The sequence below is a fragment of the Drosophila biarmipes genome, chromosome 2R (genome assembly GCF_025231255.1).
Source record: "Drosophila biarmipes strain raj3 chromosome 2R, RU_DBia_V1.1, whole genome shotgun sequence".
NCBI classification, from domain to species: domain Eukaryota; kingdom Metazoa; phylum Arthropoda; class Insecta; order Diptera; family Drosophilidae; genus Drosophila; species Drosophila biarmipes.
Window position 1 is genome coordinate 2,543,038 of NC_066615.1, and position 14,209 is coordinate 2,557,246.

Genomic DNA, 14,209 nt, shown 5'->3' on the forward strand with positions numbered 1-14,209 from the left:
ACCTTGCGGAACTCCAGCTTTGATAATGTAGTCGTCGGATGTCGTTGCGTTGCACCTTACTCCGAAGGTTCTGTTTTATAGATACAACAAAAGAAGCTTGTGAGGCCATGTAGCCATACTCGATCGAAGGCTTGAGATACATTGATGAATATTGCGCTGCAGAATTCCCGATGCTCAAGGCCGTGCGAGTTTCTGATGTCATTTTGTTACCTTGTTCGATTGTTCCATGGGTTTGACGATATTATGCGAGTTAGAAGGCATTTTTTTAACAACTTAGACAGACACGATAATAAGCTTCGGTATCATAATGATAATAGATTTTTTCGAATCGTGGCCAAAAGTTTGATCCCATTACCAATAACCTCAATGGCAGAGTTTGGAAGTTCAATTAACATTTTTGGCGTTATTTGGTCACCGCCAGGAACCTTTACCGGTTTCAGTTGCCCAACGAATTTCGCGATCTCCTTTGGCTGAAACAATGGTGATAGGGAAATATATTCAGATTTGATTTGTGATAGAACACTCTCTATCTTCGTCCCTGCGGACCCAGCTGCCAGATGAATTTCTTATTGGAGTGACTGTTTCTATGGGAGAGCTGAGATTTGGGTGAGCCCTCCACAGAGGATATTTGGTACTGGTTGGCGAAAGGTTTCAATTTACCGCAGCGGTGCATTTTCTGTTTCTTGCTTTAGAGTTCGATTAAGTGTGCGACTGGCTTCCTTAAGACGTTGTATTTCTGTTGGTTCTGTCCGCCGTCAGCCTGAGGGGTCTATAGTTTGTGTGCTTTGCAGAAGAGTTATTAGCACTGGCGCTTATTATATTGCGTGAAATGTTTTTCGTCACCGCAAAGTCTATTAGGTCGGGAACTTTCCTGGGGTCTGTTGGCCAGTATGTGGGGTTGCCAGGGGAGATATAGTCAAACTTGTTGTTCGGCTTTATGATTGCATTGTATAATTGTTGTCTGACTGCACTTTGATAGACGTGGCTTGCAAAAAATTATTTGCAAACCTTTGGTGACTTTACCATCTAAATGATTGCGGTAGAAAGTGTAGCCTCTTATTCGTTATGTTTGTATAATAATTAAATAATAATTCAATATAAACATTAGAGGTTTCATCGCAGTGAGCGTCTTTTGACGTTTTTCTAGATTTTTGAACCACTTTTAATAATTTTTTAGATACTTTTTTTCGGAGCACAATTATTGCACGTCTGCATGCGATGAAAGTTGATTGCATATAACTATAAAATAAAAAAAAAAAATTAGTTTGGAAGGAAGCGCGGTGATAGTGCAAAAGTAAAAATTTTTAAAACAGAATCTGTTGGGGCCGGTGCGGATAAATACCCCTGGCTATTAACCTAATTGTAATTTCACGTAAAATACGCGTTGAACGCTATGAAACAAGATTTTGGATGTGTTAAAATGTGAAATATGAAAATACCCTTGCAGGGGGTATAATGATTTTAATCAGAAGTTTGCAACGCAGTGAGGGAGACGTTTCCGTCATGTTCATGTCCGTCCGTTTCTAAGCAAACTAGTCTCTCTTATATCTTTGGTGTTTTTAACATATGTTTTTAGACTCATGATAATTTTGTAATTTGCTTTTTTATTAGCACACAAGTTGGAGGACCAAAGGCATAACCTCCCAACTATATTCCCATCTGGAGTTGAGGTGTTTGCTTAGCATTAGATTAACAACGTCCTTGTACCCAAACCAACATATACATCACCCCGTCGGCCTAATAGTATGTCAACCTGAAGACAATCAAATCAACCCGACCGATGAGCTCGGGTATGTTTGTTTATTTGGACAGCACTTGGTCACGTATTTTTGCATCTCCTTGCCCGGGTTGTCAGCCGTAAAAACGAGCTGCGCATTTATTTGCATACACATCGAATAGTGAAAGCCACCACGAGCCTTATTACGATTGGAACACAGTGAAATGTGTCCATAATCGTAAAAAAGCCAAGCAATTTACTGCTTCTGTTTCTGGCAGTGGCAGAAGATTCTCCGGGTACTGAGCAAAGATTTGTATCATTGGCCAGAAACTTCCGGTCCTCCTCCTCAAATGCTCCGCGAAGGAGACTGGAGTAGTTAGCATATTGGATGCCATTATCCAATACTGCTTTAAACCCTGATGTTAGGGGACTTTTTCTTACCACTTCACAGAGCAGGGATGGGTACGAATAACGACAATTTAAATGCACGCCCCTTTATAAATTGCCAGCAACAAATATTTTCGGATGTGGTCCAACATTGCAAGTTTGCAGTCAATTTAGCCGAATGTAGCCAGCACAAAATGTGTGGTATTAAGTGCTTACCCGTAAGGGAAACTGGATTTTGTTGTACTTTCTGAGAGGTCAGAAATTTATGTGAGTAGCACATGTGTTTTAGCAAGTTAGACTGTCTGCCACTTTGCATTTCTGCCCCAAATGACTTTTAATGGCCTTATGGTCCTGCAAACCAGCTGAAACAACAAACAGCTTTTCGAAAGTTTAAAAAAAGGTAAAAAGGGTTGTAAAATATCGAAATGACTTCTTGGGTGAGATAAAAACGAAATCCTCTCATTCAACCGCCCACTGTTTTGGGCTTTTCCCGGTCAAGGGCCTTTTAACCTAACAGTTGCTTTGAATGCGTGAAGTCTACTTAAAAATCGTACTTTAAGACTTTTGTGCCAAACAAGCAAAGGCTTAGTGTAGAAGAGACACGATTTGACAATTACTCTTCATATGACTTTTGAGGAAGAAAGACACATGTAATTATGGCACAGTTTTGTTAAGATGCTTTACACTATTCATTTGTTTTTGATCAACTTTTTTTGTTTTATTAGAAACTCTTTGGTCAATTTTAACAAGGCTCAAATAATAAAACTTCCGACTTAGCTCATTTAAAAATGACCCAATAAAATTTTTGTATAACTGTACAGTGGTTATACAAAAAAAATATAAAATATAAAAATAAATAAAACAAATTTATAAGTAAAATACAAATTGAGCCTAGTCCAGCAAGGATGAAAGTAGGTTAAAGACTTTCAGAATACACCAAAATATATTTTGAAAATGATCCAAAAAGAAAAATGGTTGTTCCTTGTAGAATTGGATACCTACACCACAAACCAAAAGAAACATCCTTTTGTCTCGGAATTATGTGTTTTTATACCCTTGGGGAGGGTATAATGATTTCAGTCAGAAGTTTGCAACGCTGTGAAAGAGAGGTTATCGACCCCATAAAGTAAATATGTATAATTTCTTGATTAACACACTACACCCTAAAAGAAATCGACTTTAATTGAAGAAAATCGCCATTAAATCATCAAAATCGCCTATGACTTTCACCCAACGGCGACTCGCCTTTACCTTAAGTAAATAATTTTCTTGAATTTATGGTTTACCATTTCTAAAAATAATGACAAGTTTTTCTTAAATGTACAGTAAAAATAAAGGAACATTTTATGAAAATAAGAAAAAAAATGATTTATAATGCAACATTTTTTGTGATTTGAGGAATTTGGTTGGCTTTGTATACCAATTTAGGCTTGTAAATGGATAAAACCGTTTCCAATTTTAATGACAATAATTACATGGGAATATAGTCTATAAATTTGTATAATCAATAAAAGAATTTATTAAAGACTTTTTTTATATAAATACTTTTTATAAACATATCAGAAACATAAAGAAAAATTCTTACCTCAGACAACTCCGGCTTGAATCGAACCCGCAATTGTTCCCACCACAGCCAGACGTCATAACCTTTCGGCCTTGCGTGCTTCTTGTCATGCTATGATTAAAAAGGGATATGGTGTTTTTGATCCAGCTATATGCATACCAATATTGGGTATTCTTATATAAACCATTTTAAGAACGTTTAAAAAATTTGGTAAATAGAAAAGTAAGTCTAATAAGAATACAAATTTAATAAATAAAAAACAAGAAAGGTAGTTAACTTCGGCAAGCCGAAGTCTGTATACCCTTGCAGTTATAAGAAATAATCAACTTTAGTAACACCATGTGAAATTTTTAAGAATTGTTGCTGACTTCAGTGATTCATTATTTTTTTCAGACCATTTTTTGACATCTATATGTTAGAGTAGTCCGATTTTTATTAAATTGAATTCGAAATTCTTAAAAATATAAAAAATTATATTCCTAATACAATAAGATAATATGTCAAAGAGGCCCAAAGCTTTAAATTGTTTCATATTATTTTACCACCATCGAAACATGAAACAATTTATAGCTTTGGTGCTATTTTTCATATAACCTTCAAAACTTGGAAATACAATTTTTAATTAGTTATGATTTAAATTTTATCAAAATCAGACGACTATATCATATAGCTGTCATAGGAACGATTAGAAAACTGGTGGGAAAGTAATATGAAACAAATTATAGCTTTAGTGCTTATTGACACATAACCTTCTAAATTTTATCAAAATCGGACGACTATATCATATAGCTATCATAGGAACGCTCGGAAAATTGGTGGGAAAATATTATGAAAAAATTATAGCTTTGGTGCCTTTTGTCATATATAAATTTCTAAGCTTGGAAAAAACATTTTTTGATTAGTTCTGAATTTTGAATTAAATTTTATCAAAATCGGACGACTATATTAAATAACTGTCATAGGAACGGTCGAAAAATTGGTGGGAAACAAATTATAGCTTTGGGTCTTTTTGACATAATACCTTATAATATTGGGAATATAATTTTTTATAGTTTTAGAAATTTCAAATTCAATTTTATAAAAGTCGGACTACTCTAACATATTGGTTAAAAAAAATAGTCTAAACAATAGATTGAAATTATTTTTTTTTTAATTCCTTAAAAATTTTACAACGTGTTATTAAAGTTGATTATTTTTTATAACTGCAAGGGTATACAAACTTCGGCTTGCCAAAGTAAACTTCCTTTCTTGTTGACAAATTATCTTATAATATTGGGAATATAATTTGTTATTTTTTTAAGAATTTCGAAATCAATTTAATAGAAATCGGATTACTCTACCATATATGTAGATGTCAAAAAAAGAGTAATCCGATTTTAAACTAGATTCGTCGGAAAGTATGTCATAGGTAGAAGGAAGCGTTTCCGAACCCATAAAGTATATATATCTTGATCAGGATCACTAGCCTAGTCGATCTACCCATGTCCATCCGTCCGTATGAACGCTGAGATCTTGGAAACTACATAATTATCTCATCAATACCTATAGACTGAACAAGAAATCTAACGCCCACAAAAAGATTAAACGCTTAAATATGCCTGCAGCCCACATAACATGGTTTAACATGGTTTAACGGTTTAAGAGCCTAAATCTGTCTGCCGCCCACATAACATCTACTGAAATAGCCGATAGGCAGCGCTCTAAAATATCGTTTTATTGCTTTTATCTTATATCTCCATGTCAATTTTGCTCCCTTAAGCTAAGTAAAGCGTATCTGATGCACTCGACTATAGCGTTCTTCCTTGTTTCATATTGTTTTCCTACCAATTTTCCGATCGTTTGCATGAGGGCTATAGTCGTCCGATTTTAAAAAAATTAAATTCCAAATTCATAACTAATTAAAAAATGTTATTTCCAAGCGTAAGAGGTTATTTTTAAGATATAATTTTTTTTTACAATTTTTTCCCTGATAGTAATAAGATTTTTGGGAAAGTTTCATTCCAATAGCTTTATTACCGAAAAACTAGTTTGCGTAGAAACGGACGGACAGACGGACGGAATATGTATACTTTATGGGGTCGGAAACGTCTCCTCTACTGCGTTGCAAACTTCTGACTGTAATTATTATATCCGCTACAAAGTTATAAAAATCAGGAAAAAATCGCAATTGTTTTAAGAAAAAATTGCGGTTATTCCTCTTCAAGAAAATATTTTTTAATTTAATAGCCTCTTAAAATCACGTGCGATTTTCTATACATTTTTTTAATGTACACTGATAAAAAAAACGTTGTAAGTCCAAATTTTTCATATTCAACCCAAATATTTTTCGCTTCGATTTTCATCCATTGCAGTTTTTATTAACTTTAAATATGCGCATATTAACTTTTTTTTCATATTAAATTTAAATATTTTCGGAATAGATTTCAGTACTTTAAATATTTAAGTTAAATATAAAACATATTTAAATTAAATACAATGCATATTTCTATTCAATACAATGACTATTTGATTTCAAATTTAAAAATTTAAAATAAATAGTGCACGTGTTCAATATAAACAGAAACCATATTAAATTCTAACATTTTAATAGTGAAATGAATAAACGAAATGTTAAAGTTCAATATAAGTCATATTAAAATTTAATACTACCCATATTTAATTTTAATATGCCAATTTTAATATTAAATATGATAAGTATTCAAAAATTATTGGTACACCAAAAAAAATTAGTGCACAAATTTTATTTTTATTTTTTGATTTTATTTAAACATTTATTTTTCATAATGGTTTGCTGGAAGATACATATAATACAATTACACTTATAATTATTTTACAGATTTCTGTATACGAGTAGAAAATATTTTTTGTCCTAGTCCTTGATGTTTTTGATGAAACTCAGGTATTCGATGGTAGCACCGACGGTAACAGAATAGTGAAAATAAAATCTGACGAATCTGTGATATAAATAATAAGATAAAAAGGAAAATTAGATATTTCATTTTAAAGAGCAAAAATTCAAGCAAAATATAAAATTACCAATATTCTCCGCTTTGGTTGAAGTTTTAAGCAGTTCCCTGCAGCTAGGGCTATGAATATTTGATTCATAGTAAAAAGATATTTTTTCCTTAAAATTTTCCCATTTACCGGACAATGCGTCCTCTCTACCGGGGAACAAAAGTTTAAAATCTATTTGAATCTGGAAGAAATCAAAAGAGCACATAAAATTAATAAAAATCGGAATGTAGTCTGACTAAAATTATAAATTAGCAAATCCGGCGCCCGCTATTCAGCATATTTTGGCCATGCTTTTAAAAACTCAGCTCTATCCATAGTTTTTACATCCTTACGCCCAGGAAGATGGGTTTTATTCAATTTTTCGCCTCTAAGTTAAAGCTTTTTAGCAAAGTTTCTAACTTTACTTCGACGCTCAACTTTGTTGGCGACCAAGCAACGGTAAACGCACGCTGTGATATATTTATGTATAAGTGTGTAGATGCTCTTCAATGTTTCTAAGAACCGAAAACTTGAAGTCACTTAATAATTAATACAAACTACACTTTACTTAGATTTCCTTTTATCCACTATGTGCATATGTATGGGTGTGACGACGCGCGCTAATTTGTTAAATTCTTCGAAATCTACGTAATAACTTTAGTTTAATAATTTTAATTTAACGTTGTATGTATATTTTTATGTTTAGGCTGTTTTCACTATACTTTTTCTGCAATTATGATATCGCAAGCGATTTATTTAAAGACACTTCACATCGATTTTTCTAGCGCTATCAATTGTCCTTTTTGGCTTTGATAGTTGCTGCCCACACATTGAATATTATATTTTTATGCCGACTTCGCCTTATTAAAGGCCCAACACGTCCAACTTCTTCGCCTGCAACTTTTCAATGGCACGCGTCGTGAAGTGGTTAAGAAGAAGAAGAGTCATTGATCAAAGCAAACACGAAAGAATGAATGTGTGTTGCATAGAACAGAATAAAACTGCCAAAACATATCAAAGCGCCTACGTTTGTTTTCTGTCCATTTACATTCTTATTTACATATGTATGTCAGATTACTTTAATGTATATTAATTTGATTTTGAAAATGTATAATGAGTATATAGTTTATGAGAAAAATATTTTTATAAAAGAAGTCAGCTTAAAATTACAATATTTATTTTAAATATTACCCAACTTTAAAACGGACAGGGCAGAAACTTATATTTAAATATAAAACATATTAAAAAGTGATGATAAAAATAAAATACATTTTAATTAATAAATTTGTATATAAATATAAAAGATATTTTCTTTGAGATGTTTTTATTTGATATAAACATTGAAAAGCACTGACAAATTGACACATTTCATATTATTATTACAAACATATTTATTTTAAATATAAAACAATTCTAAAATAAAATAATTTGAATACTTAAAACTAAAAGAAAACACTTTTAATTTAAATACGTATTTTTTAAATTCTGAAAATATTAACGATAAATACAATATTTTTTATGATAAATATACCCATATTTAAATTTAAAATGCTCTTCATTGATTTTTATATTTTTATAATATTAAACTAAGCAATTTAATATGTTTCGTATTTAATACAATGCTTTTTGTATTCAATTTAAATATGAAATATGAAATTTTGGCTTCAATAGGTGGATATTTAAATTTACTATTCCATTTTTTAACAGTGTACCAGTTCGATCTAGCCATGTCAATGTTATCAAAATCGGACGACTATATCATATAGCTCATAGAAACGATAAAAAAATTATAGATTCGGTGTTTTTAAGTCTTGTAATCTTATACTATTGGGAATATCATTTTTAATATTTGAAAGAATTTCGAATTCAATTTTATAAAAATTGGACGACTCTAACAAAGAAACGGTCAGAGAAATAATAAAATAATTTTTCACGTTTTAAATTATTGTCTGTTTGTATTCATTTTTTTTTTTTAGTTTTTTTTTATTTATTTAGATGCAAGGTCTTTATTGACACTTCTTTTTCAGAATTTTTTTCAATTTAGTATTCTTCTTTCCTGTTTGCTCTGAAATCGAAAAACATAAAAGACTTTAAGAAAATCCCAGAAAAATCTTTGCCTGTGTTCGTGCAGCAGCCGCAGCGAACCAAAATTTAACTAGGAAGAACGCTATAGTCGAGTGCCTCGACTATCAGAAACCCGTTACTCAGTTTAAGGGAGAAAAAGGATAATGTAGATATCTACCGGCTTTTTCAGTAGATGTTATGTGGGCGGCAGACAGATTTAACGTTTTGGCCATTTGTGGGCGTTAGAGTGGGCGCGGCCTTTTTTTTGGGGGGTCGATAGGTATTGATGAGAAAAACACATTTCTGTTAAAATTTTGCTTCTATCATTAAAACTGTAGGCGCTACAGATTTTCACGGATTGTGGGCGTTAGAGCGGGCTTGCCTCTCATAGTTTCCGAGATCTCAGCGTTAATGCGGACGGACGGACAGACGGAAATGGCTAGATCGAATCGGCTAGTGATCCTGATCAAGAATATATATTTATGGGGTCGGATACGTTTCCTTTAACCTGTTACTTACTTTCTGATGAATCTAGTATACCCATTTACTCTATGTGTAACGGGTATGAATATTTCTTGAACCTTCCATTTCTTTTTATTTCTTTGAGGACATGGGACATGTAGGCATATTGGGAATGAGAACTGCACTGACAAGATAAAATTCAATTTTTGTCCCATTTGTCGATTCTTGAATTATGTTGCCCAAAGAAATCGACCTAAAAGGCACTTTGCGCAAATCATTTCAAAAAGGGCTGTGGCGCATTGCGTTAGTTGGTGGGTCGTGGATAATGTGATCGAGGTTCGAGTCCACTCTGAGGCGGAGCAGTATTTTTTTAGCTGTATTTTATTATTTTTTTTAGTTATTTAATTTTTTTTTATTTAATTTTCTAGCTGTATTTTTGTGTTTGTTTTTTAAATTTTGTTGCAGTTTTTTGTTTGTTTTTTTATTTTGTTGTAGTTTTATTGTTTCTTTTAAATTTATTTTTTGTATTTAATTTGTTTGAGTTTTAATTTTTTTTACTTTTATTGTTTGTTTTTTAATTTTTTTTTAGTTGTTTTGTTTGCTTTTGTTTTTTTTAGTTTTTAAAATTTTCTATTTGGTTTTTAATTTTTTTTAGTTGCTTTGTTTGTCTTCTAAATTTTTTTAGTTGTTTCGTATGATTTTTAAATTTTTTTGTAGTTTTTTTGTTTGTTTTTTAATTTTTGTATATTTTTTTTTTTATTTTTATTTATGACTGAGCATATTTAGCTAAGCTACCAATAAGCTTTACATTTATCTGGAGAGTCTTCCCACTTGCAATATTTATACAGCAAAACTCTTATCAATTTATCTAACATGTTTATTTTATGTAAAAAGCACTCATCATGTTCATCAAACCACGATGAAAATTCGTTCTCTCGAGTACACGTTACGCATTGCTTCTCTATACATTTTTTTATATTTTCTTGTTTTTTATTGTACATGTAGTTTACACACATTAAAAAATATATCTGCCGGAGCAATTAAGTTTTCGGAGTCCGAATCGTTGGAAAAAGTTTTTTCTGCAATAAATATTTCGGAAGGTAAACTAAACACTTCTTGCTGTTTTAAAATAATTGAATCACATTTTTTGAAGTTTGATCCCTTAGCAATATATCCTACAAAATAACAGCTTGAATTCAATGGGTATATTCGTGCAAAGAAAATCATCCGCGGAGCTATCGAAGAAGTCATACTTTTCCTTTACGATTTCCGAATATGAAACAGTGCCTTCGTCATTGCTTACAACCTTACTTTCATTGGACTCGTAAATTATCGAGTCCAGCTTGACAGGAAGTATTATATATTATAACTGATGGGTTTCTGCAGTTCCCTACCTTTGCGCGAACGCAAGCAAACAAATTTTCTACTGGATCTTGATTTAATCGGCTTGTACTTCAGAATAAAATCTTCTATATAGCTTTGGCTATTGGTATTGCACTTTTATTTGGAATTGGTATTGCTACAAGGTATTTTGTTAAGTCGCAGATTAAAGTAAGTTCAGACTTAGGCAGTGGACCGATCGTTATTATCCTGTCGAAAGCTGTTTGTGGTGTTTCAGTAGTGGCTAATGGTGTCTTTGTATGCGTTGTTATTTTCGCTTTCTGGCATTTTAGACATTTTTGTCTTTTGACCTTGGCCAAGGTAATGCCAGAATGACCTCCTTGGTTCATCATGGTATGTAGACATAATAGCTTATTTTTCTTTTTCAGAATTTATTAGGGTCACCGGGTTGAGTAGCGCCACTCTCGATGATTTTAATGTTTTATCGCCCATTTTCATGAAATTATCTATTGAAACGTGTTCAAAGATATTGATTTTATGTATACCGGCTTGCGTCTCAAGCCAAGACCTAAGTCAAGGGCTCCATTGGTATATAAATAACTAACATCATATCTTGCAATATTTTTTTGTCCATGTTTAAATAAACATATCATATGTTTTACGTACAAGGGGACTACTTTGCGTACATCATCATCCTCAACAATTCCGAAAACTGCTTCAGTGGTTTGCACCAATCCGTCAATACAATATATTTTATTGCCTTGCGTTTTGACATATGATAAATATATTTGCATTTCCTTCAAATGATTCCAAACCAAATTATTCATTTGTAGAGCACACTTGAATGGGTTTTTATCATACAAAACGCCGCTATAAAGGCAATCAAAATAGTCATTTGTCGAATTGTCTACTTCTAAAGAGCAACTGTCCGTTTTGATAGCACGATCTTATAGCAGCAGCGACCGTGTGACTAAACGTTTGAGTGGCTAAGCAAACTCTCATCTGCTCGAACCGGGATGGGTAAACGTAAGATCTAGTTAGCTTAGTCATTCTTGTGACTGATCCTTTTTCCAAGTCGTAAAGCTCTCGAGTAACATCAAAGTCGACAATGCCATCTAGCTTAGACTTTAAAAGACTATTCCTAACCGACTTAAAGATGTGTGGAATATCAAACAACACGTAATACTTTTTTTCCCTCAAATGGAAGAAAGGGCTTTCATTAGTTACCTCAAGAAGGGAACAGCATTTCCTATTATTTCCTCCTTGATCAAATACTAATCCCCTTACGGAAAACCCGATTTCTTCAGAAACGTCAATATTTTTAAAAATAAGAGATTTGAGGTCATCGCCCTTTATATTTGTACCGGGAACAAAAAAATGTAAAACAAACTTCCAATTTGAAAATATACTTTTTAAAATAATTACGCAAATATGTGTTCCCAAGTTATTCGTGCTCTCTAGTAAATGCTCTAGACCGTCGATTATGTCGAAAGACGAATTATACGTCAACTTTTTTCTTATTGATACTTTGTCACATGCGATTATACACTCTTCTCAGCTTTAGTCATCGTTACAATTGCATCTTTTATAGCTTTATATAAGCATTCATTGTCGCCTGGTTGCAGTTATTTAATGGAGCTCCATTTATGCAACGACGAAGGACTGGAAAGATTAAGCTTGAGACAATTTCGCAAAAATATGTAGGTTGATGACGACCTAAAAAAAATGGATTGCGCAAATAATTTTTCTTTTGTATTCCACCTTACGTTTTTTCCTTTTTTCTCTTTTATGAGCATTTTTACTAAAATGTTTTCATTTTCACTCAAGGCCATGGAATCTATCTCCGCAATAAAATGCTGGCTTGCTTTTTGTTTAAGCCGCTCTACTCGTCTTTTAAGATTGACATTTTCTTTTTCCAGCAATTCTATTCTCTTTTTTCTATATTGTAAATCTTTTTCATTGGAAAAAATCTGTTTTTGAAATGTCTTTAAAGTTTTTACGTGTTTATGGCATTGACGACAAGATTCCGTTGAAGACTCAGATCCAATTCTTTTCCTCTGAGAAGATTGAAGAAGGTTTAACTCAATGTTATTTTTTGTATTGGCAATCTCTTTCATTGGTCTGGACAGATTCAGAAGTGGAATGGACCCTTTTTTTAAATATTTTTGACCGATGTTATCAGGTAAAAAGTGGTCTTCACATAAAAAAACGTTCCGGAGTTCGCCTAAAAATCCTTCGTAAAGCCACATTGCTTTGCACATTCTTTGAAGAGAAATTCATCATTACTGGGAATTTTATGCCCGGAAAGTCCCGCCTGATTTTATACAATGTGCCAGGGAGCATTTATTTCCATTTAAGAGGCGTCTTCCCTTTTCTCGACTGGTATTCATTGCTGAAAGGATGTGCTGAGGAGCTGAGAGATGTGCACTCGTCGACAACCAAATGAAGAATGTGACTTTTATACATCGGTGCATTATAAATGACATAATCGATATCGATTTACCAGAAACTATCGAAATTCGACACAAACAATTGACTGAAAAATTTATTAAGCATTAAATAAATATCGAATAATTGTTGAAGAATTCAATATCGAATATATCGAATAATTGTTGAACAAATCAATAAATTTACTGTTTGTGCCGAATATCAATAATTAATCCTGAAATCAAAATAATTACTGAACACTTACGAAATTATTTCGATAAATGTTTTAAACGTAGTATATATGATCAGCAAAAAAAGTTGAACCAAATTGGTAAAACAAAGTAAAGTTCTAAAAGCAGAAGCATTTTGAGCAAATCTTTTAAATTCATTACTTTTGAATAAAAAGTTAAAAAAAAAAATAACAAAAATTTTATTTTTTAAAACAAAATAGCAACCACACTATCCCTAGAAACAAATAATTTGCATCGAAATCATTTCATCCATTAATGGTCTTAAGCTTTAAAAATTTATATTGAATAAACAATGTTACAAAAAAAAAAGTTGTTTTCAGTCGGAGTTGAACTCGGCCCGGCAAGATGCACAGTTGAGCGACCACACCCCTATCCCACAGCGCCTCGTTACGGAGCGTCAGACAGAAGCGACATCCCTGCAAGCAAAAGTGCGACAATTCTATAGCCTATCGTCCAGAAGTCACTTTTAAGTCACTTCTGGTAGATAGAAAGACGATAGTACACTTTTTACAAAAACAAAATATACATATATCGCGTTGAAGTAACTTCTAAGTCACTTCTGAGCGATAGAAAGGCGATAGCACACATTTCGATCGCAAAGAAGTAACTTCTGAGACACTTCTGGACGATAGTTAGACGATAGCACACATTTTACAAAAACAAAAAGGGTCGCGATCTCGAAGAAGTATCTTCTGCGACACTTCTGGACGATAGATAGATGATACAACAACAAAGTTACTGGGAAAAGGATGACACGATAATTGCCGTTACCCTTTATTTCTGAAAATTCCTCTCACTTTTTACCTACGCTGTTGTTTTTCGACCGAGCGTCAGTTTATTTCGCACTTTGCTTGTGATCAGTCCAGTTTTGTATAAAACTTGTGCGTTGCTTTGTTTTTCGGAATTTTTAAATTGTATAACACATTAAAATGTCCAACTCAACAAAGATTCTCCACATAACTATAAAAGGTAATTCCTCCAAATTTATTTTTATTTTATTTA

General features: G+C 32.6%; 1 long non-coding RNA gene across 1 annotated transcript; it reads right to left on the reverse strand.

Annotated features, from left to right (window-relative positions):
• Positions 1-6,428: 6,428 nt before the first annotated feature.
• Positions 6,429-7,576, reverse strand: LOC127011038 (uncharacterized). Its single transcript, XR_007764055.1, has 3 exons — positions 7,231-7,576; positions 6,705-6,864; positions 6,429-6,622 (listed from the first exon to the last, which is right to left on the reverse strand). It is a non-coding gene; the product is annotated as an uncharacterized LOC127011038 (long non-coding RNA).
• Between the last annotated feature and the right edge of the window lie 6,633 nt (positions 7,577-14,209).